Source organism: Choloepus didactylus, chromosome 2 (genome assembly GCF_015220235.1).
Source record: "Choloepus didactylus isolate mChoDid1 chromosome 2, mChoDid1.pri, whole genome shotgun sequence".
NCBI lineage: Eukaryota > Metazoa > Chordata > Mammalia > Pilosa > Megalonychidae > Choloepus > Choloepus didactylus.
The window spans coordinates 210,546,896-210,571,735 of NC_051308.1; the positions used below are offsets into that span (position 1 = coordinate 210,546,896).

Genomic DNA, 24,840 nt, shown 5'->3' on the forward strand with positions numbered 1-24,840 from the left:
CTAGAAATCTCACCTGCCTAACCTTCTACTACTCCATGACAATCTCCACACCTGAATTACAACCATTGCTTGACTCGTTCATTTCTTCTCCACGTCAGAAAACATTTCAGAAGAAAGAATGTTCAGAAGAACATGTAGAATTATATAAATCTGGTTCACCAATAATTCATGCAAACTTCATTCAGTTAGGCTCTCTCCTGCTACTGCCCAATAATTCCCACCTTACTGACTGCCTAGTAAAAGTCACATGGGCATCATTCCAAACAATGCCGATTTTACCTCTCTACTCTCTTATTTTTCTGAGTTTGTAGGCATTCAACAGTGCCCCCTCATCTCTGTCTCTGGACCTACCCACCTATCCTTCACATCCTTCTCTTCAGCCTTGAAAAGTTAAGCCTCTTGCTCTTATGTTTGTCCTATTCTTTCCTGCTTTGGAAGGAACAATTATTTCTTCCTACTACAGACCACAGAACTTAGGAATTAGAATGGACCTTAGAAGTTACCTAGTCCAGTTCCCTGCTGATACACAAATTCCTTCAACAACAAAAAAATCATATATTCAGGGTTGAAAGGTCCATCCAAATCTTGCATAAATCTACAAGATTCTTGCCACTTAAATACTTAATACAGAGAATTTACTACCTTATAAGGCAATACATACCAATTTAATAATTCTATAAAGTGTCATAATCTGCTTCCTTATAAATTCTACCTATTGGTTCTCATTTGGAACTATCAGAATTATTTTTTAAAGTCTAAGCTATTTCTCATTTAAAATGAGTTCTGCAAGTATTTCAAGCCATGACTTATTAGATTTCACCACTGTCATTCCAGTATATTTTGATCATTTTAGATGCTGATTCAGTTATCCAACATTTCCTCCATCCTTTCCAATCCCATGTCATCCTCTGCAGACTGACTCAGAATCAGCTTGCCATTTACAGTCTCATCTAAATCACTGACACTTTGCTCATAGTATTTATTTTCCCTTCATGGCATGCTGCTTTCTTCCTCTTCACCTATCCAAATGCTACTTACTCTTTAAAATCTAGCTCATTCATTCACTCATTGATTCTCTGAAGAAATCTTTGTTAAAGGATCTAGCTTCTAGAAGCAGTTTGTGTTTGACTCTGGCAATAAAGATATAACAGTTGCAGTCCCTACTTTTAAGAGATCAGAGTCTAGCAGAGAAGAGAAATAACTTCAACACAGTTTAATGAGTGCTATAACAAACCTAAGTGCAGGGTACTCCAGAACATAAAACAGGTGGTTAAGCCTGCCTGTGTGGGGGAGGGAAACATGGGAGGTTAGCAAAAGCTTCCCAGTGGAGTGACTTAAACTAAACCTTAAAAACCTTAAAGTTAGCCAAAAAGACAAGAGAAGGGACAAAGTTACTACAAGATGTGCCACTATTGCAAATTCATGGAGACAAGAAAGTGCTTATGCTTCAAGATCTGAAAAGAATTAAGGATAGCTGAAATACAGGATATGTATTAGGTAGCAGTGAGGCTTGAAACTGGATAAGATGACAATGGCCAGATCATGACCTTTCATGACAAGCTAAGGAGTCCAACTTTTATTCCACAGGTAAAGGGAAACATTGAAAGATTTAAAATAGGAGAATGACACAATCATATCTGTGTTTGAGAAAAATTACTTAGGCAGTCTTTCCTGACAACTCCAGTTCTTAATAGTCTCTTTGTTCCCCAATTTTTATGGCAGTTACTGTGCTAATCACTTAATACTTATATAACTATACAGAGTTCTAACCGTTTGATAAATTTATTCTTACCTCACCAATGAGATCATTGACTCTTTAGGGAAACGTACCAGGTTTTAAGTTAATTCCCATCTGCCACAGCTTCTAACAGCTAAAACCCAACATAAGACCTAAACAAACAAACAAACAAACAAAAACAACTTTCTTAATTGGTCAATATATGATAAGCGCACTGGCTAAATAAACACACAAAATGAAATAAAAACTGAGTTACCTACAAAAATCCAGATCAATATGTAAGAACCCCCAAACCAAGTGATCATCACCTATGTGCTGGGATATGCAGACATGATAAAAAAAAATTAGAGTTTTGCCCGCCACATTTTCACCAACACTAGAACAACTCTGCTTCTCTATATGTATTACCCCCATGATCAAGAACAGTCTTGTTCTAGTTTTACAAAATTCTCACACCACAGATACAGGTTTTCCACCTTATTTTTCTTTTTAGAATTTCTTTTATTACAAAAGTTATCTATGTTTGCTGTAACATGTCAAACAATACCTAGGTGAAAAACGAAGAAGTTAACAGATTTCCTTTTAAACTAATCAGTATTTTAAAGACAAGGTGAAATTCATTTTATTTCTTTTTAGTCTACTGCCTCATTTCTTTTAAACCGGAAGGTAAGGTTAAATGGTGGTCTCTGTGATGGTTAAGTTCATATGCAATTTGGCTAGGTTATGGTGTCCAGTTGTTTGGTCAAGTAAGCACTGGCCTAGTTATCATTGGGAGGGTATTTCATGGATTTAAATCATCAGTCAGTTGATTGTATCTACGGTTGATTATATTTACAATCAACAAAGGAGATTGCCTTCACTAACCCAATTAGTTGAAGGCTTTCAAGGAAGAAATAATTATTTCAGCAGTCAGAAAGAAGAATTTCTATCTCTGCCTTAGCCAACCAGCTTCTCCTGGGGAATTCATTGAAACCTTCACCAAAGTTCCCAACTTGTGGCCTGACCAATGGAATTCAGTCTTGCGCATCCATGCAGTCATTTGGGTCAATTCCTATAATAAATCTCTTAATATTTACATACACACATATATATATATCCTGTTGGTTCTATTTTTCTGGAGAACCCTGACTAATACAGTCTCTTATCAACCATACCTCCAAAAAAAAAAGACTTTTTACTAAGGAGGAAGAGGTTCAAGTACTTATTCTGAATATAATTACTACTGACAACATGATTACAAGTGACAGCCTTTCCCAAGACTAGCTAGTCTGTTCAGAGCTGAGCCATAAACTCCTCAGAAAAGGGTTTTATAGAACTACTTAACCCCTAAGTTGGACGGATCCTTCTTTAGGATCCTATGTTACAGGACCATCAACTGCACGAACGTTCTTTCCTGATTTAAACATCAGGATAAAAGGATATTCCAATGCTTGGAGATTAAGATCTCAATATTTTAGCAAGGAAATTCTTTAAGGAAGCCAAGGAGCAAACTTAATTGTTACACAGACCTTCAGAGTGCTTCAAGCAGCTCAGAATTTCAAACTAATACATCTCAGGTTTGGCTCCCTACACGTTAAGTTTCTAATTTAATTCCAGATCCAGCAAAGATTCTTCTGCCTAACACTGGAGGCAGAACTCTCAGAGGAAAACAGTCAACCAAAGAGTTATGTTAAAAGAAAAAGGGATTCGTTTTGATGCTTCTTATAAACTCAGTCCCTCCAAAGGCCATGAATGGACAACTGAGAACCTAACTGTTCACAGAGAAGTGTTTAAATTTAACACTTCAGGCACCATTTGTTTATTAATCACTTAGGAGTTAATGAATTAGACAATTTAATACTTCTTTCCAATTTTACTAAGACTACTACTACAGATCTCTGACCACCAAGCTACAAATATTACCCTAATATTCTTTATTCTAGTTTCATTGGCAAAGGTGTCTCTCCCATAACCTAAGCCAGTCCTTCTACCTCTGGATCACACCTCTTCCCTTCTCTTCAGGAATCTCAATCCAGCAATTATCTTCTAACTCTTATATCTTCAACTTCTCCCTCTCCACTGGCTCTTCCCCTTCAGCTTCCTGAGTAAGTATGAATAAGAACAATGCTGTCTCAACTTTCTCACTTCCTAGTCATCCATGGATCTGGCTTCCAGCACCACAAATACATTGCAACTGCTCTAACCACAACCACCTCCTAATTGCCAATCCAGTGGATAGTTTTGAGTGCTCCCTTGCTTAAATTCTTGGTAGCAGATGAGACTGCTGGTAATTTCTTCACCTTTTAAACCCATTCTCTCTCTTAAATCTGAGACTCCATTCTACCCTGGTTTCCCTTCTTCCTCTTTGGTTGTTCCTTCTCTTCTATCCACCACTTAAATGTTTATTCACTTTATTCTCTTTTCATTCTATATTCCTTAATATTCCTAATATTAATAATCTATATTCTTAACATTCCTAAGATATTCACAGACTCAAGGGCCCACAAATGATGGTCTTGGGAGGAGGGATTACAAATCACCTAAAATTGTATGCAAAAGTTTTGGTGTTATGTGCATTGTGGGAGGAAAAACAATCCATAGCTTTCCAAAAAAAGTAAAAATAGCTATTCTCTACATTCTCCCAGGATGATTTAATCTACTCTCATGGTTTCAGCTATAACTTATATACTGATAATTTCCAAATCTATGTCATCTCAGGCCTTTATCTATACACCACTCTCATATTCCATGCTCACCTCAATCTCAACTTGACTAAAACTAAATTTTTCTTTTCTCCCTGCTTCTAACAGATTTCCCTGTTCTAATCCATCCTTCTCAATGCAGTTGACAGTCTTTCTAAAACATAAGACTGATCTTGTTACTGTCTACCTTAAAACCCTTCAGTGACTCCTCATCGTAATAATACTGACAGTTGGCATTTAATTAAGAGCCTACTTACGTGCTAGGAACTTACACATATTATTTCTAATACTCAGAACTCTATCAGATAGTTGTTATTTTACTGGAAATACAAAGCACAGACAGGTGAAGTAACTTGCGCAAGGTCAAAGGTAAGTAATGAAGTCAGACTGCAACCCAACTTTATCCGATCCCAAAGCCTGATGACTCCATTCAGGGTAACAGTCCAACTTTTTAACTTGGCATCTAAGATCCATTATGAAGCAATGCCTGCCTGCCACTCACTCCTCTCCACCCCTCCATAAAAACTCTAACTTCCAACCTTGCCAAACAACTTGCAATTTCCCCCAAGTGGGGTATTTTTTTCTCGCACTTCCACGCCTTGTTTCCTCTGTATAGAATGTAGCTACCCCCCTTCTCTGATGACTCATTCTTCATCATTCAACTCAACTATCGCCTACTCCAGGAGCTTTTTCCATCCCTCACACATACTATATTAGGTGATCTTCCTCTTGTGTTTATTGCAGGGTATCACTGTTTGTCTATCTATCCTACTCAACTAGAAGCAATTTGAGGACAAGTCTGGGGTTGGAATAAAAGCCTGCATTTGAGGAACAAAACTGTGCCCTGCTCCAATAGTCTCAGTGCATTTATGAATCCTTAAAAAAGCAAATGAGAGAAGAGCCTCTGCTGCTTTCCATAAGGGCCATAGAAAAGCCAAATGATTCAAGAACCCCAGAACCATCAATCATCTATCTGATAATCTAAAAATGAGATACCTGAGCCGACAGAAAAGGAAACAGAGGGTTGGCATAGATCTGTTCCTTGACTTCATGGCACTACAATCTAGTGACGGAGACCAACATGTAAATAATTAACAACAACATCATGCAAATAGCACACCAGATACAAACTGCACAAAATGATACTGAAGCACAGAGAAGTGATTAATTTTGAGAGAGGGGAAGGAGAAGAGTTGATAAAGGAATGTTTTAACTAAATTTTGGACTACAAGTAGGATTTTGGCAGCCCAAAAAGAAGTCATGGAATTCCAAGCTGAAGAAAAAGCATGAGCAGATATTCAAGACTTTTAAGGACACAAGATAAATTTGAGAGAATGATATGACTACACATAGCATACATTTAGCAATATACAGGCATACCTCATTTGCACTTTCACAGATAATGGTTTTTTTTTACAAATTGAAGGTTTGTGGCAACCCTGTGTGGAAGATGTCTATCAGCACCATGTTTCCAAGAGCAGGTGCTTGTTCTGTGTCTCTGTGTCATATTTTGGTAATTCTTGCAATATTTCAAAAATTTTCATTATTATTATATCTGTTATGGTCATCTGTGATCAGTGATCTTTGATGTTACAATTGTAATAGTTTTGGGGCACCACGAACCACGCCCATATAAGACAGCCAACTTGATAAATGTTGTGTATGTTCTGACTGCTCCACCAACAGGCCACTCCTAGTCTCTCTCCCTCTCCTCAAGCCTCCCTATTCCCTGAGACACAACAATATTGAAATTATGCCCATTTAATAACTCTACAATGGCCTCTTAAATGTTCAAGTGAAAGAAAGAGTCACGTGACTCTCACTTTAAATCAAAAGTTAGAAATGATTAAACTTAGTGTGGAAGGCATGTCAAAGAGAGGAATAGGCCAAAAACTAGGCCTCTTGTGCCAAACAGCCAAGTTGTGAGTGCAAAGGAAAAGTTCTTGAAGGAAATTAGAAGAGCTACTCCAGTGAACACACAAATGAAACAGCCTTACTGCTCACACAGAGATCGTTTTAATACTCTGGATAGAAGATCAAACCAGCCACAACATTCCCCTAAGACAAAGCCTTACCTAGAGAAAGGCTCTAACTCTCTTAAATTCTATGAAGGCTGAAAGAGGTGAGGAAGCTGCAGAAGAAAAGTTTGAAGCTAGCAGAAATTGGTTCATGAGGTTTAAGGAAAGAAGCTATCTCCATAACATAAAAGTGCAAGGTGAAGCAACAAATACTGATGTAGAAGCTGCAGCAAGCTATCCAGAAGATCTAGCTAAGATAATGGATGACGGTGTCTGTACTAAACAACAGATTTTCAATATAGATAAAACAGCCTTATATTGGAAGAAAATGTCACCTAGGACTTTCATAGTTAGAGAGGAGAAGCCAATGCCCAAAGCTTCAAAGGGCAGACTGACTCAGGTGACTTTCAGTTGAAGCTAATGCTCATTTACCACTAGAAAAATCTTACCATCCTTAAGAATTATGCTAAATCTACTCTGCCTTTGCTCTATAAATGGAACAACAAAGCCTGGGTGATGGCACATCTGTTTACAATAGGTTTGCTAAACATTTAAGCCCACTGTTGAAACCTACTGCTCAGAAAAGAGAATTAATTTCAAAATATTACTACTCATTGGCAATGCACCTGGTCACCCAAGAGCTCTGAAGGAAATGTACAAGATGAATGTTGTTTTCATGCCTGTTAACACAATGCTCATTTTGTAGCCCATGGATCAAGGGGTCATTTTGACTTTCAAGTCTTATTATTTAAGAAATACATTTCGTAAGACTACTGCTGCCACAGATAAGTGATTCCTCTGATGGATCTGGACAAAGTAAATTGAAAACCTTCTGGAAAGAATTCACCATGCTAGACGCCATTAAGAATATTCATGATTCATAGGAGGAGGTCAAAATATCAATATTAACAGGAGTTGGGAAGAAGTTGATTCCAACCCTCATGGATGACTTTGAGGGGTTCAAGACTTCAGTGGAGGAAGTAACTGCAGATGTCATGGAAATAGCAAGAGAACTAGAATTAGACATGGAGCCTGAAGATGTAACCAAATTGCTACAATTTCATGATAAAACTTGAACAGATCAGGAGTTGCTTTTTATGGATGAGTAAAGAAAGTGGTTTCTTGTGATGGAATCTACTCTTGTTGAAGATGCTGTGAATACTGTTGAAATGACACAAAGGATTTAGAATATCACATAAACTTAGTTGATAAGGCAGCAGCAGGGTGAGAGAGGACTGACTCCAATTTTGAAAAGAAGTTCTATTGTGGTAAAATGCTATCAAACAGCATCACATGCTACAGAGAAATCTTTCATGAAAGAGTCAATCAACATGGCAAACTTCATTATTATCTTATTTCCAGAAATTGCCACAGCCACCCCGGCCTTCAGCAATCACCACCCTGAACAGTCAGCAGCCATCAACATTGATACAAACCCTCCATCAACAAAAAGATTATGACTTGCAGAAGGCTCAAATGATGGTTAGCATTTTTAAGCAATAAAGTATTTTTAATTAAGGTATGTACATTTTTTTAGACATAATGCTATTGCACACTTTAATAAACTATAGTATACTGTAAAAACAACTTTTATATGCACTGGAAAACTAAAAAATATTAGTTTAGTTTGGTCAGGAACTGAACCCACATCTATAAGGTATGCCTGTAATGATAAAGGAGGCTAGCAAGGTCAACTGAGGTCAAATCAAAGAGGATTCAGAAAGCTGGAGTAAGGAGTATAAATTAATTCACTGGATAAAGGGATGTCATTGAACTTTTCGGAAGCAGAGAAATTTGGGAAGATTAATTTGGCACTGGACTGAAGGTCAGACTGCAGCAGAGAGGCACTAAGAGAAGAACTTAGGGGCCTTCTGGACAAACCTTGAAAGAAATCCAAGAGCCTGAACTATGGAGTGGCAGCAGAAATGTAAAGAGACATAAGCAGATTCACAAGACAATGTAGAAGCAGAAACAACAGCCTTAACTACTGATTAGGTGATTAAGGAAAGGGAGAGCTCAAATAACTCTAATGTTTCTAGCCAAAACAACTGGGAGGAAAGTGGTACCTTAACTGAAATAAAGAAAAGAGGGGGCACAGATATAACAAGGGTAGGTAGAAGAAAAACAATGAGGTATTAGCAGGACCTTCTTGCAGACAGCTGGAAACTTAGGTCTAGCATTCAGAAGAGTAGTCAGAATTGAGGATACGGATTTGGAAGCTAACAATTGATAGCTGAGGCTGTGGCATGTCAAGCAGACAACCTATTTCAATGAATCTTGCTAAATCACCACTTTGCCCACATCATCCCTCTATTCAAAAGTCCAACTCTTTAGTTTTCATATTCAAAGCCCCATACAATCCTGTAAACTTCAATTCTAGATTTTTTTCACTATGTCACTATTTGTTAGCTGGCAGAAAGGGATAAAGATAAAACATGGCCTCTGACCTGAAGGAATTTATAATCTATCTACTCTCCAAACTTAAATCTCTAGACTCTCCCCAGCACAACTCTACTATAGCCATTCCAATTTCCTTATTGTTCCCAAACATACCTTTCACATTCCTGCTTCTGTTCACTGTTTCCCAACTGGAATATCTACCCTCCACTTCTTGGCTTATCTAACTTAGAGCTTGCTTTCAAGGTCCAGCTGAAGTCCCACTTCCCTCTTTAGACCTTTCTTGCCATACCAGCCACCGATGGGTGCCTTTGACACTTACAAGTTTATTCAACTTTTTGGCACTGAACATATAAAACCTGTAGTTAGATATCTGTTATTTAAGCCCTATTTCTCTATCATTATTTCTGTTAGATCTTTGGAGTCAAAAAACCATGCTTTAAATCTCCTTAAACAGCCAACATTTAGGACAACAGTAGGTACTCAAGAATATTCATTCATTTAACAAGTATGTACTTAAAGTCCACTATGTGCCAAGGTTATATCTAGATGGAAACATTAAGATGGTATTTTCAAAGTCAGACTAAGAAGTGATCTCAAATGACAACTACGACTTCTTTTCAGCAGGAAGTAGGGATTCCCACTCAGATGTCCCTTCCACAGCTACAGTTTTCTTATTGCCACATCTGGACCCAGAAGACTTAGTGCCACTTAATGGTACCATGTAAGTTCAAAGGAGACTAGCTGACTTGGATGATCAAGGAATTAAAAAGTATTCACTAATAATCTAAAATGGTACTGGCATTATAAATGATTCCTCTCCTCAGAAGCATACAAATATACTTTGGGATATAAGACTAATATTGTTATTTATTGTGCTTTCTATGTATGAGGCCTATCTCATTTAGTATTTAACTTAATTCTCACAGCTGTATCAAGTATGTATTACTTATCCTCATTTTATAGTTCAGCAAATTGAGGCTCAGAAAGGTTTAGTAATTTGTTCAAGGTCACATATGTAAGTAGTAGAATTGAAATTCAAATGAAAATCTGCTAGCCTTCAAATCCTAGACTTTTAAAATCACTATACTCTACTGACTCCAATGATATTAGTAAGACAACACAATACATTACTATATAACCAAGTGAGAAAGAATGGAGGTATAAACTGTAACTATAATAGGGATCCCTGAAAGGCAGCTATTGCAAAGGTCGAGCAGACAGAGAAAGCCCCAAAGAGGACTGAGATTTGGAGATCTGGGGAAGTGATAACTGTAGAAACTTCAATGCAAAACTAAAATTTTAACTTATTTCTTAGGAAATCCTGAGCAGTACTAATGATCATTATTTTCACCATTGGGAAACTGACAGAATACTGAACAGAAATTAGATAAAGAAATAAGCCAGGAGAAAGCAATGGTGGCAAAAGAAAAGAGTCACAGAGATGGAGGGAGAGGCATATAAGGAGAAGGGAAGAGGAGAAAAACTTAATAGTTTCTAGAGAATAAGAGTATACATTCAGAAAAGCTAAATATTCCATAGATGCAGAAAGACAAAGAGGTTTAAGAGTCTTCAAAAATCATCTTAAAGAAATCGAGGCCTAGAGATTAAAGAATGTAATCAAGGTCACAAAGTTAGGAGCAGAAACAGGCCTATAAGTTGGATTTCCTGACTTCTAGCCTACATCTTACCTTTATATGACAGTTATTTCCCCTCTTCGAGCCTGAGTTTCATCTATAAAATAAGGAATTTAGACTAGGTCAATGGTTCCCAAATACCATTCTGTGTAATATCAAAATCATCTAGGGAGTCTTTAAAAAAGTAAAAATTCAAGCATACTGACTAAAAGTAACATCTGTATCATCAAAAGGTATCTCTGCTAGACAACCCAACTGTTGCGTATCGGGCCACCCTCCCAGAATACATCCACAGCCCTGCTGCTACAGTTAGGCCACGCTCATAAAAGAGACAGTCACCCTCTCCAGTCACCCAGGCACAACAATCAACAAAACAAAGAAGTCTTTGCTCCAACAAACCAGGTGCATATTTGTGTGCCTGAACTTGTATAATGAGAATGGATGAAGATCAGCACTGAATATTATATAAATTTCACATTATAGTGCTACCACAACTACCAGCTAGCATTCATTAACTTATTATGTGTGAGGTACTGGGCTAAATGCTTTAATATTATATACTCCTAATAATGACTCCATGAATTAGAGTTCATTTTAATCCCCACTTAACAAATGAGGCACAGAAAGGTTAAGCAACCTGCCCATGTCATACAGCTATGAAGCGATAGAGCAGGAACCCCATGCAGACAGTTAATGCTAAAGCCCATTTTGGAGGGACTAAACAGGGTAGGATGAACTGCAGGGTCTAATGTTTTTGTCCTGAAACTTTCAATAAAGGCTCTGGACCTTTTTATATTTCTCTGTTGAATTTAGAAATAAGGTCCCTCCTGTTTTTCTGTAAGTTTATCTCCAAACACTTTCGGATGCAGAATATTCTTTCCTCCAGGACCCTAGGAGGAAATCTCAATGATACAGGAAAGATGACAAGCTAGAACACACGGTAATAACAGACTAGATTTGTCCCTCCTTGGGCCCCAAACATTATTATAGTGCCAGCTTTGTTTCTCAAAAAACACTTAAGTATTTAGCAACACTGGCCTAGCAGTGAGTAGAAAGAATAAGAACCTTTCTCTGCTCCTCTCCTTCTTTGGAATTTCTTCTCGAGTCCCCTCTCAATCCAAATAAACAACCAGTGGTTTCAATTCTAGTGAAAATCTACCTATTTGGGTACAATTTTGATCTGCTTTAGAGATTTATAGTATAAAATCAAAAAATATAAGAACTAGACTATCAATCCAATGGTTTCCAAACTTAGACTTCACAGAACAGTAAATTTTCCAAAATAAATTAGAAAGACTAACAGTTATCAACTTTTCGTTTTGCTAAGTAAGAATATCTTAAAATTACTATCTAATAACAGTTCTTTGATAAAAATAAAGGATATTTTAACATCAAAAAAAAGTAGAAAGGACAATTTCAGAATAAAGGAAAGTTATTCAAATAAGTTTAGCTTTCTGAAAAACATACTACATTTTCCTTATTTTTTTCATATTACCAAGGATTGATGAAAACTGTCTCAGTTCAGTGCCAGTCTAAAGCCTAACAGTTTGGGAACCAAAGAAAACTATGCCAAAAAATGTTAGATCACTCAAGGTCACAAGACTAGTTATTTAAATCAACTCTTCTCCCTTATCAAGACTGATCTAAGTCACAGCCAACATGACTCTCTCCTAGCCCCAACTCTTCTTCAGGTCCCTGTCCCCAGCAGTTTTTAACCATTTTTTTTAATCTGTCACAGCTTATAGACAAAGAAGTGTAAGAGAATTAGCAAAAATCTCCAAAGAGGAAACCTAGGCCATGACTCCTCTCTCCCCCTCCCAGTCTGCTAAGACATGTACTCCGTAACCAACCAACTTCTGCTAAAAATACACTCTCGGCTTTCAACACTATGAAACATAATTTAAAAGTGGTTTCCTGATACAGGCAGGAACATGAGCATGAATTCAGGCTCTATAAAAAAAAGTCCTACACCCAGATTAGGCTCTAAACTGCCCACAGTCACTACAAGCTTAAGAAGTTCCCCAGGAAGTAGGGCACCCCTGTCTCTTCTTTGCACATTTTTAACAAGCCCAAAGTAATGCCTGCAAAGCTTCAAAGCCCATGCGTTCCTATGAGTCAAAGAGAGCAAGGGTTATATGGGATCCTCAGGCCCAGACAAGGAAAACCACCATATACTAACCCATACAGCACATGCGGCAAACCAGGTGGGCGTTGAACTCGTGCTCATCGTGGTAAATGGGCCACATGGCACCCCTGTTTCTGCTGACCCTGCCAAAAAGGAGGGGGTCCCAAGGAACCTCCAGCTTACAGCCTGTGCACCTTCTGTAGTTCCTTAAAAAGGGCTGCGAGGTGAGCAGAAACAGACAGCCAAAGCACTGCTCGATGAACAGAGAGAGGCAGTAGAGAAGTGGCTCCACCCACCACTTCCTACTGACCTTCTCCTCCCTCTGAGGTCAGAGAGGAAGCTCCTCCCTTAGGCACTTCCAAAAACTGGGTCTAGGTCTTCAGACAAATGGCAGCCTATTCAAAAGGGACACCAGAACAGTGTTTCCAGACTAACAGCAGCGTACAGGGATTAAAACTTCATATATGAAAGTTTGACCAAAGTTATTAAGTCTGAGCAGATATGGGTTACCAGCCATTTGCAGAACAGAAGCTTGTGACCTGGTGAATCTTAGACAGTTGCAGGAGAGCTGGTGAGCTAAAATGGCTTACTGCCAAGTCAGGAACAGTGCATCCATTGCCCAACAACCTGTTCCAGGGCTTGCCACTTCTCAGGCAGAAGTATGTTTAAAGTGTTAGCCAACTGTGAAGGTCTCAAGATGGGAGAGACTATCCGGCACCAAGTCCACACACAGTCTGCTACCAACAGATTCCTAGATTCCAAAGGGAGCTTCATTTCCCCATTGTTACAGCTGCCTAAAAGGAAAAGTCACAATCTGTTCCCAATAATTCCACTGACTTCATAGAGTAGCCCAGACCCAGCCAGCTTATCAGGTAGATTACCACGGCAGATTTCATTAACTTTTTTTTTTTTTTTTTTTTTTTTTTTTTTTTTTTTTAATCATCATTTTATTGAGATATATTCACATACCACGCAGTCATACAAAACAAATTGTACTTTCGATTGTTTACAGTACCATTACATAGTTGTACATTCATCACCTAAATCAATCCCTGACACCTTCATTAGCACACACACAAAAATAACAAGAATAATAATTAGAGTGAAAAAGAGCAATTGAAGTAAAAAAGAACACTAGGTACCTTTGTATGTTTGTTTGCTTCCCCTACTTTTCTACACATCGATCCATAAACTAGACAAAGTGGAGTTTGGTCCTTATGGCATTCCCAATCCCACTGTCACCCCTCATAAGCTACATTTTTATACAACTGTCTTCGAGATTCATGGGTTCTGGGTTGTAGTTTAATAGTTTCAGGTATCCACCACCAGCTACCCCCAATTCTTTAGAACCTAAAAAAGGTTGTCTAAAGTGTGCGTAAGAGTGCCCACCAGAGTGATCTCTCGGCTCGTTTTGGAATCTCTCTGCCACTGAAGCTTATTTCATTTCCTTTCACATCCCCCTTTTGGTCAAGAAGATGTTCTCCATCCCACGATGCCGGGTCTACATTCCTCCCCGGGAGTCATATTCCACGTTGCCAGGGAGATTCACTTCCCTGGGTGTCTGATCCCACGTAGGGGGGAGGGCAGTGATTTCACCTTTCAAGTTGGCTTAGCCAGAGAGAGAGGGCCACATCTGAGCAACAAAGAGGCATTCAGGAGGAGACTCTTAGGCACAAATACAGGGAGGCCTAGCCTCTCCTTTGCAGCAACCGTCTTCCCAAGGGTAAAACTTATGGTAGAGGGCTCAACCCATCAAACCACCAGCCCCTATGTCTGTGGTCATGTTAGCAACCATGGAGGTGGGGTAGGCGAATACCCCTGCATTCTCCACAGGCTCCTCAAGGGGGCACTACATCGTTTTTTTTTTTTTTTTTTTTTTTACTTTTTTTTATTTTTTATTTTTTTTTTTTTTTTTTAACTTTCCCTTCTTTTTTCAAATCAACTGTATTAAAAAAAAAAGTTAAAAAGAAAACAAAAAAAAACAAACATACAATAAAAGAACATTTCAAAGAGACCATAGCAAGGGAGTAAGAAAAAGACAACTAACCTAAGATAACTGCTTGACTTCCAACATGTTCCTACTTTACCCCAAGAAAGTTACATACTATAGCAACATTTCAGTGAACTTGTTCCTACTACATCCATCAGAAATTAACAGACCATAGTCATTTCTGGGCATCCCCAGAACGTTAAATAGCTTATCTGTTCTTCTTGGATTATTGTTCCCCCTTCCTTATTTGCTCTCTACTGCTAGTTCCCCTACATTCTACATTATAAACCATTTGTTTTACATTTTTCAAAGTTCACATTAGTGGTAGCATATAATATTTCTCTTTTTGTGCCTGGCTTATTTCGCTCAGCATTATGTCTTCAAGGTTCATCCATGTTGTCATATGTGTTCACCAGATCATTCCTTCTTACTGCCGCGTAGTATTCCATCGTGTGTATATACCACATTTTATTTATCCACTCATCTGTTGATGGACATTTGGGTTGTTTCCATCTCTTGGCAATTGTGAATAATGCTGCTATGAACATTGGCGTGCAGATATCTGTTCGTGTCACTGCTTTCCGATCTTCCGGGTATATCCCGAGAAGTGCAATCGCTGGATCGAATGGTAGCTCTATCTCTAGTTTTCTAAGGAACTGCCAGACTGACTTCCAGAGTGGCTGAACCATTATACAGTCCCACCAACAATGAATAAGAGTTCCAATTTCTCCACATCCCCTCCAGCATTTGTAGTTTCCTGTTTGTTTAATGGCAGCCATTCTAACCGGTGTTAGGTGGTATCTCATTGTGGTCTTAATTTGCATCTCTCTAATAGCTAGTGAAGCTGAACATTTTTTCATGTGTTTCTTGGCCATTTGTATTTCCTCTTCAGAGAACTGTCTTTTCATATCTTTTGCCCATTTTATAATTGGGCCGACTGTACTATTGTCATTGAGTTGTAGGATTTCTTTGTATATGCAAGATATCAGTCTTTTGTCAGATACATGGTTTCCAAAAATTTTTTCCCATTGAGTTGGCTGCCTCTTTACCTTTTTGAGAAATTCCTTTGAGGTGCAGAAACTTCTAAGCTTGAGGAGTTCCCATTTATCTATTTTCTCTTTTGTTGCTTGTGCTTTGGGTGTAAAGTCTAGGAAGTGGCCTCCTAATACAAGGTCTTGAAGATGTTTTCCTACATTATCTTCTAGGAGTTTAATGGTACTTTCTTTTATATTAAGATCTTTGGTCCATTTTGAGTTAATTTTTGTGTAGGGGGTGAGGTAGGGGTCCTCTTTCATTCTTTTGGATATGGATATCCAACTCTCCCAGCCCCATTTGTTGAAAAGACCATTATGGCTCAGTTCGGTGACTTTGGGGGCCTTATCAAAGATCAGTCGGCCATAGATCTGAGGGTCTATCTCCGAATTCTCAATTCGATTCCATTGATCTATATGTCTATCTTTGTGCCAGTACCATGCTGTTTTGGCAACTGTGGCTTTATAATAAGCTTCAAAGTCAGGGAGTGTAAGTCCTCCCACTTCGTTTTTCTTTTTTAAAGTGTCTTTAGCAATTCGAGGCATCTTCCCTTTCCAAATAAATTTGATAACTAGCTTTTCCAAGTCTGCAAAGTAGGTTGTTGGAATTTTGATTGGGATTGCATTGAATCTGTAGATGAGTTTGGGTAGAATTGACATCTTAATGACATTTAGCCTTCCTATCCATGAACATGGAATATTTTTCCATCTTTTAAGGTCCCCTTCTATTTCTTTTAGTAGAGTTATGTAGTTTTCTTTGTATAGGTCTTTTACATCTTTGGTTAAGTTTATTCCTAGGTACTTGATTTTTTTAGTTGCTATTGAAAATGGTATCTTTTTCTTGAGTGTCTCTTCAGTTTGTTCATTTCTAGCATATAGAAACATTACTGACTTATGTGCATTAATCTTGTATCCCGCTACTTTGCTAAATTTGTTTATTAGCTCTAGTAGGTGTATCGTTGATTTCTCAGGGTTTTCTAGATATAAGATCATATCATCTGCAAACAATGACAGTTTTACTTCTTCTTTTCCAATTTGGATGCCTTTTATTTCTTTGTCTTGCCGGATTGCCCTGGCTAGCACTTCCAGCACAATGTTGAATAACAGTGGTGACAGCGGGCATCCTTGTCTTGTTCCTGATCTTAGACGGAAGGCTTTCAGTCTCTCACCATTGAGTACTATGCTGGCTGTGGGTTTTTCATATATGCTCTTTATCATGTTGAGGAAGTTTCCTTCAATTCCTACCTTTTGAAGTGTTTTTATCAAAAACGGATGTTGGATTTTGTCAAATGCTTTTTCAGCATCTATTGAGATGATCAATTGATTTTTCCCTTTCGAGTTTTTAATGTGTTGTAATACATTGATTGTTTTTCTTATGTTGAACCATCCTTGCATGCCTGGAATGAACCCCACTTGGTCATGGTGTATGATTTTTTTAATGTGTCTTTGGATTCGATTTGCAAGTATTTTGTTGAGGATTTTTGCATCTATATTCATTAGGGAGATTGGCCGGTAGTTTTCCTTTTTTGTAGCATCTTTGCCTGGTTTTGGTATTAGATTGATGTTAGCTTCATAAAATGAATTAGGTAGTGTTCCATTTTTTTCAATGTTTTGAAAGAGTTTGAGTAAGATTGGTGTCAGTTCTTTCTGGAAAGTTTGGTAGAATTCCCCTGTGAAGCCATCTGGCCCTGGGCATTTATTTGTGGGAAGATTTTTGATGACTGATTGGATCTCTTTGCTTGTGATGGGTTGGTTGAGGTCTTCTATTTCTTCTCTGGTCAGTCTAGGTTGTTCATATGTTTCCAGGAAATTGTCCATTTCTTCTACATTATCCAGTTTGTTGCCATACAGTTGTTCATAATATCCTCTTATAATTTTTTTAATTTCTTCAGGATCTGCAGTTATGTCACCTTTTTCATTCATTATTTTGTTTATATGGGTCTTCTCTCTTTTTGATTTTGTCAGTCTAGCTAGGGGCTTGTCAATCTTGTTGATCTTCTCAAAGAACCAACTTTTGGTGATATTTATCCTTTCTATTGTTTTTTTGTTCTCTATGTCATTTATTTCTGCTTTAATCCTTGTTATTTCTTTTCTTCTACTTGGTTTAGGATTGTTTTGCTGTTCATTTTCTAGCTTCTTCAGTTGATCCATTAGTTCTTTGATTTTGGCTCTTTCTTCCTTTTTAATATATGCGTTTAGTGCTATAAATTTCCCCCTTAGCACTGCTTTTGCTGCATCCCATAGGTTTTGGTATGTTGTGTTCTCATTTTCATTCGTCTCTATATATTTAGCAATTTCTCTTGCTATTTCTTCTTTAACCCACTGATTGTTTAGGAGTGTGTTGTTTAACCTCCAGGTATTTGTGAATTTTCTAAGTCTCTGATGGTTATTGACTTCTAATTGTATTCCATTGTGGTCAGAGAATGTGCTTTGAATAATTTCAATCTTTTTAAATTTATTGAGGCTTGTTTTATGTCCCAGCATATGATCTATTCTGGAGAAAGTTCCGTGAGCACTAGAAAAGTATGTGTATCCTGGTGATTTGGGATGTAATGTCCTGTAGATGTCTGTTAAATCTAATTCATTTATCAGATTGTTTAGGTTTTCAATTTCCTTATTGGTCTTCTGTCTGGTTGATCTATCTATAGGAGAGAGTGTTGTGTTGAAGTCTCCCACAATTATTGTGGAAACATCAATTGCTTCCTTTAGTTTTGCCAATGTTTCTCTCATGTATTTTGTGGCACCTTGATTGGGTGCATAGACATTTACGATTGTTATTTCTTCTTGCTGAATTGCCCCTTTTATTAGTATGTAGTGGCCTTCTTTGTCTCTCAAAACATCCCTGCATTTGAAGTCTATTTTATCTGAGATTAATATTGCTACACCTGCTTTCTTTTGGCTGTAGCTTGCATGAAATATTTTTTTCCATCCTTTCACTTTCAGTTTCTTTGTGTCCCTGTGTCTAAGATGAGTCTCTTGTATGCAACATATTGATGGTTCATTTTTTTTGATCCATTCTGCGAATCTATATCTTTTAATTGGGGAGTTTAATCCATTTACATTCAACGTTAAAACCGTGAAGGCATTTCTTGAATCGGCCATCTTATCCTTTGGATTATGTTTGCCATATTTTTCCCTCTCTCTATTAATATCCTTTATTGTACCCATACCGAATCTCTTTAGTACTGAACCTTTCTCCAAGTCTCTCTGTCCTGTCTTTGTTTCTCTGTCTGTAGGGCTCCCTTTAGTATCTCCAGTAGGGCAGGTCTCTTGTTAGCAAATTCTCTCAGCATTTCTTTGTCTGTGAAAAATTTAAGCTCTCCCTCAAATTTGAAGGAGAGCTTTGCTGGATAAAGTATTCTTGGCTGGAAATTCCTCTCACTCAGAATTTTAAATATATCGTGCCACTGCCTTCTTGCCTCCATGGTGGCTGCTGAGTAGTCACTACTTAGTCTTATGCTGTTTCCTTTGTATGTGGTGAATTGCTTTTCTCTTGCTGCTTTCAGAACTTGCTCCTTCTCTTCTATGTTTGACAGTGTGATCAGTATATGTCTCGGAGTGTGTTTTTTTGGATTTATTCTATTTGGAGTTCGCTGAGCATTTATGATTTGTGTATTTATGTTGTTTAGAAGATTTGGGAAGTTTTCCCCAACAATTTCTTTGAATACTCTTCCTAGACCTTTACCCTTTTCTTCCCCTTCTGGGACACCAATGAGTCTTATATTCGGACGTTTCATATTATCTATCATATCCCTGAGGTCCATTTCGAGTTTTTCAATTTTTTTCCCCATTCTTTCTTTTATGTTTTCATTTTCCATTCTGTCATCTTCCAGGTCACTGATTCGTTGTTCAACTTCCTCTAGTCTTGTACTATGAGTGTCCAGAATCTTTTTAATTTGGTCAACAGTTTCTTTAATTTCCATAAGATCATCCATTTTTTTATTTAGTCTTGCAATGTCTTCTTTATGCTCTTCTAGGGTCTTCTTGATTTCCTTCATATCCCGTACTAGGGTCTCATTGTTCATCTTTAGTTCTTTGAGTAGCTGCTCTAGGTGTGTCTCTTCTGGTCTTTTGATTTGGGTGCTTGGGCTTGGGTTATCCATATCGTCTGGTTTTTTCATATGCTTTATAATTTTCTGTTGTTTTTGGCCTCGTGGCATTTGCTGACCTTGATAGGGTTCTTTTAGGGTTTGTAGACCAGTTGAAGTCCTTATCTCTAATTTATCAGATCTACAGCTTCGTGGAGTACACTTTCTCTAACTAACCAGCAGGTGGCGTCCACGAGCCACCTGTTCTCCACAAGCCAGATCTCCCCTGCTTAGCCTTTTTGGTGAGTGGGGGAGTGAGTCTTGTGGGGCCCAATTGGTGTCCCAAGCTTGCGTGTGTAGTTGGTGTTGCCTGCCCTGTATGTGGGGCGTGTTTCTGGGCAGTCGGGGAGGGGGGGTGGCCCTAACAATCAAATCTCCCTGATGATCCTAGAGTTTTAAAGCTACTGCAATAGTCTAATCCTTCAGTTCAGTCCTGCCACAGTTTGTCTCTGCCACTGACCCACAAGTCTTTGGTATTGGCGTATGGCTCCTGAGACTTGCAAGTGGGCCCCTCTTCCAGGCTGTGCACCCCGGGTCCTCTGTTGAGGGATGACTGTGCTATGTCGCAGGTGAGTGCCGTCCCCCCAGGGCAGTTCTGGGCTGCTGGGCTGTGTTGGGAGGCTCCCAGTCTGCTCAAATGATGGCTGAATGGGGCTCTGTTAATTCACACTGCTCCCCCTTCCCAGCTCTGGGACATTCAGCTGAGGTTGCAGGGAAGGCTAATGTCCACGCCCAGTTTTGTGGTGTGTGCCTGTTATTTGAAGCACTTCCGTCACACTGGGTTGTCTGGGGCAGCTCTGGGCTATGGGGCTGGCGATGGGCAGGAGTGTTTCCTGTCCACCAGGATGGTGGCTGTGAGCGGACACCCCCCTTTTCTTGGGAAGTTGTGTTGTTTAGTGAATTTTCTCAGCCACTGGATTATTGCCTTTTGTCTCAGAGCTCTCTTAGTTCTGCTCTTGACTTGACGTGCCCAAATTTCAATTCTTTGAAGCTTTCTGTATTGAGCTTCTTAGAGTAATTGTTTTAGAAAAAGCAAAAAGGATTTAAAAAAAAAAAAAAAAAAAAAAAAAAAAAAAAAAAAAAATGGCCCTCCTCAGAGATCTAATGGGTTATTGAAATGCTAATAGACAAAGCAACCAGGGCCATTAAGGAAAAGTGCCCAGGGCAGAGAGATCAGCCTTGCTTCGGGATTTGCATATGCGCCTCAAGGCCTGATCTCCGCCCTTCCCCTTTCTGTGTTCACCAGAACTCCAAAAATCCTCTGCTTTTATTTTGGAGTTTTTCGTGTTGTTTTTTTTCTATGCCTGTCTCCTCTCTGCTGGGCTGGCTGCTCTCAGAGTCTCTGGTGTCTGGCCTCAGTCTATCTATGGTTGGAGTTTGAATCAGTAGAGTGAGTTTCCGGTAAGAGCAGCCACTGCAATTCTCCCTTCTCCTTCCTGGAGCTGACAGCCCCTCCTCCCCCGGGACTGAGCCTGGCAGGGAGGGGCGCGGGTCCCCTGGCCGCAAAAACTTACAGATTTCGCTGATCTCAGCAGTTCCACGTTTTCATGAGTGTTGTATGAAGTATGCCCAAAGACAGATTGCTCTGTGGTGTCCAGTCCACGCAGTTCCTGGCTTTTTACCTACTTTCCTGGAGGAGTAACTAAAACATACAGCTCACCAGTCTACCATCTTGCCCCGCCTCCTCATTAACTTTTAAAATACCATTTGCTTGTTGCTCCATTCTTTCCCCTCATCCAGCCAGAAATGCATCCCAAAGTCTTCCCAGACCCTCCCACTTTGTCTTTGCAGTCATTGCGTTTAACTCAGCTGTGCCAGAAATCCCTTTCTTCATCCATCAGTGAAGAGTTGCTTGTTTGTTTGTCCAATTTGTTTTCTGAAGCTTGGCTAATTGTACCAGATACTGGAATGCTGAAGAAACACAATGAAGGGCTTCTTCATTCAGATAGCCCAGCCCATCTATTGCTGCTTCACACTTTTGACCCAACCAGAGAATAGAAAAGCCAAGCCTCCGTCTATGTCAGAACAGACACTCCAATCCTGGCCCCACACTACTCAATAAGGCCCCACCGCAGATAAGGACCTAATCACTGTACTCTAGCTCCCTAAATAGAATAACTTTTTCATCTAACACTGCTTTAAATCTTATTCCTGAAAGGAGAGAGGGAGGGGCAGCACCCAGGAAAGCAAGTTTCCAGAAATTAGTCCCAAAGATCACAAGTGAAAAAAAGCAAACATGAACTTGCCTAGTAGGCCATTCAGTTAAAACAAACCCTGTGTCCTGCCTCAGTCCCCAGACATCTCTCTTCATTCCCCACAGGGCATCCTTCCCGCCCACAAACTGCTAATAATCTCGCTACTGCCTGCTAGTAATGGGGCTCACAGCTGACTTTATCCTTCCTTGACTAAGCCATCTCCATAACCTGAGACAATTCTACTCAGTTTGTCCCTCTTATTAGCTTCTTGTAGCCAGCCTTAGAAAAGAAAGGTCCTCTTAGAACTGTCCTTGCCCTAGGAAAAGGAATGCATCAGAAATAGGAGAGAGAAGAAAAGGGAATGAACATTCCCTGATTCATTTTAGTAACCTCTTCTGTTATCAGATTTAAATTCCCTGAGTGCAGGGACTGTCTTTTGTCTTTGTACCCCACTCGCTAACACATTTAGAAGGCAGTAGATAAACTAAGCTAAAATTAATGGAGCATCTACTAGTTAGTTCACAGGTACTCACTAAGAACTTTAAATACTTTATTTAATCTCAGTAGCAATCTTCTGAGAAAAGTATCACCATTTCCACTTTAAAGATGAAAATACTAAAACATAAAAAAGTTAAATAACCTGACAAAAATTACATACCCATCTGTCCAGGTCCAAAGCTATGCTTCCTTGTTATACCATGCTTCCTATGAGAGGGCCTAAACCAGAGTAACTGCACTGGGGTAGGGGAGTTACATTCGTAAGGAGGTGGAATGTTCTCAGGAAGGTTAGGAAGCAAAAACACTTGACCATGGCAGACTGGAGATTTAGGGCATGTCCCAAATGAAAAAGTGGGGCAACTTCTAATAATACCAAATAATTTCACCATCTCCAAAAATCAAAACATCATTATGGTGTACAACCATGTAATGGTACTATGAACAATCGAATGTACGATTTGTTTTGTATCACTGCGTGGTATGTGAATATATCTCAATAAAATGAAGATTTAAAAAAAAAGAATATATCATTATGGGGTAAGGTTTGAGGTGGGTGAACCAAAGCTTGCCCTCTCCTCATTCCCCTGGCATCCAAGCAAAGCCTATTTCCCCTGAAGCTACTGCAGATTGAGGAAAGATAGGAGAGAGTCCCAGGGATAAAGTCAGTCTTGTTTCCAGGAGACAGAGCTTCCCTTCAGGTTTCCTGGAGGTCCTGAGCTTCAAAAGGGAAGTTGCTGCTGACAGGAGAGGACTTTGATTAGAACAGTTCAGCTCTTCATTTTCCAGAGGAGACAAGATGGTGTGGTGATCATCCAGGCCATTCCCCAACTTCTTGCCCAACTTTTAGTCATTTCATAGTTCACTAGATATCCAGAGATGGATGAGGTAGGAAAAGGTGAATCTGGCTGCTGCCTGCATATCTTTATAAGGTTCACTGAAGAGGATAAAGCAACTATTTCCGCATGGGGTTAGAAGTTAGAAGTTACCTGAAAATTTACAGCTATGGGCTTTCTTACAATAGCAGAGAAAATTTAAGCTAAATATTTAATTTCTTTCCAAAAAAGGCCAAAAGCACCCAGTGTTAAGGATAGAAAAGCCAATGTAGAAGACTTTCCTTCAAATTTGTAAGGCAATGACTCATAATAAATCTTCTTAATTCCTAAGTGTAAAACAAACATTTGTGTTTTGTCTTAGCAGTCCACAGAAAGGGACTGTGCCTTCAATGATATCTTTTTGAAAAAATTTTAATAATAATAATTATATAGTGCTTACCATGTAAAGAAATTGTTCTAAGAACTAATTCAGAACAACCATGAAGTATTATTACCCCATTTTACAGATGAGGAAACAGAAATCCAAGTAGATTAATGTCATTCAGTCAGCAGGAGCAGAGCTAGGATAAAAACACAATCTGACTTGAGTCCACACTCTGAACCACAATACCATACTACATCCAAATATGGGAGGATCATCACACTGCCAGAATCACAGAAAATTAGAGACTTTGGTCTTCTTTCCAAATTCTTATACAGATGAGAATTTTTTTTAAGTTCTGAGGAATTAAGCAATGTGTCTAACATCCCATAGTAGTAAGCATAAGAGCCAGGACTTAGACCTCAGATCTTCTGACTCCAAGTTCAGTGGTCTTTCTACCACACTACATAAATCTAGAAAAATAGCTAAGGAAAGGAAAAGACAAACTCCATCTTAATTAAAACACCTAATGCTTTAATTAGTTATTGGAGCAAAGATATATTAGATATATGACCATTCATTCAAGTATTTATTGAGTACCTACTGTGTGCTTAACAAATTTGTAGATGAAACAAATGGAGGACACACAGCTAATGCCATAAATGGAAGAATCAAAGTTCAAAGCAATCTCAAAAAGCTAGAAGGCTGCATTAAACCTCACAGGACAAAATTTAACTAAGAAGCCTATAAATCCTGTGTTGAAGTTCAAGAAAACCAAAGTTACAAAAAAAAAAAAAAAAAGGTATGGCCATTTTATAATTGATCTCTTTTTAAGATAATGATGGAGCTGCTAAAAATAAAAATAAAATATAAAAGGTGATGCAATCTTAGGTTGTGCTTCATATGGTCCAGATCCAGGATTATAGCTGCTCCTCCTAGTAAGATGTTGGAGATGGAAAGAACCTTAGAGATCAGATTGTCCAACTCTTTCATTTTACAGATAAAGAAGACAAGACCCTGGAGAGGGAGAAACTTGCCTTTTCACAAACACAGAAAAAATTAAAATGTTCTTCTCAAGTAACCATCAAGCCCTTTTCCTGTTCACATCACAGGGCAACTCAAAGTCATTCAATTAACCTATACTGAGGACACACCTTAGCTAAATCAAGCCCTGTAAATACACAAATGAACACAGCATGGTTCCCACTGGAGCTTATACCTGGTGCTATATTAATGCCATCACTCATT

At 38.7% G+C, this 24,840-nt stretch overlaps 1 protein-coding gene across 24 annotated transcripts in view; it reads right to left on the reverse strand.

Annotated features, from left to right (window-relative positions):
* The window catches only part of MACF1 (microtubule actin crosslinking factor 1), a 356,335-nt gene that overhangs the window by 228,887 nt on the left and 102,608 nt on the right, over positions 1-24,840 (reverse strand). The window contains exon 1 of one of the 24 annotated variants that reach the window (XM_037827635.1): positions 1,793-1,890. The exons of the other annotated variants lie outside the window; for them this stretch is intronic. The gene's annotated coding sequence lies outside the window, so the exon portion shown is untranslated. Of the gene's footprint in view, positions 1-1,792; positions 1,891-24,840 lie in introns of those variants that run through there. 24 annotated transcript variants of the gene reach the window in all.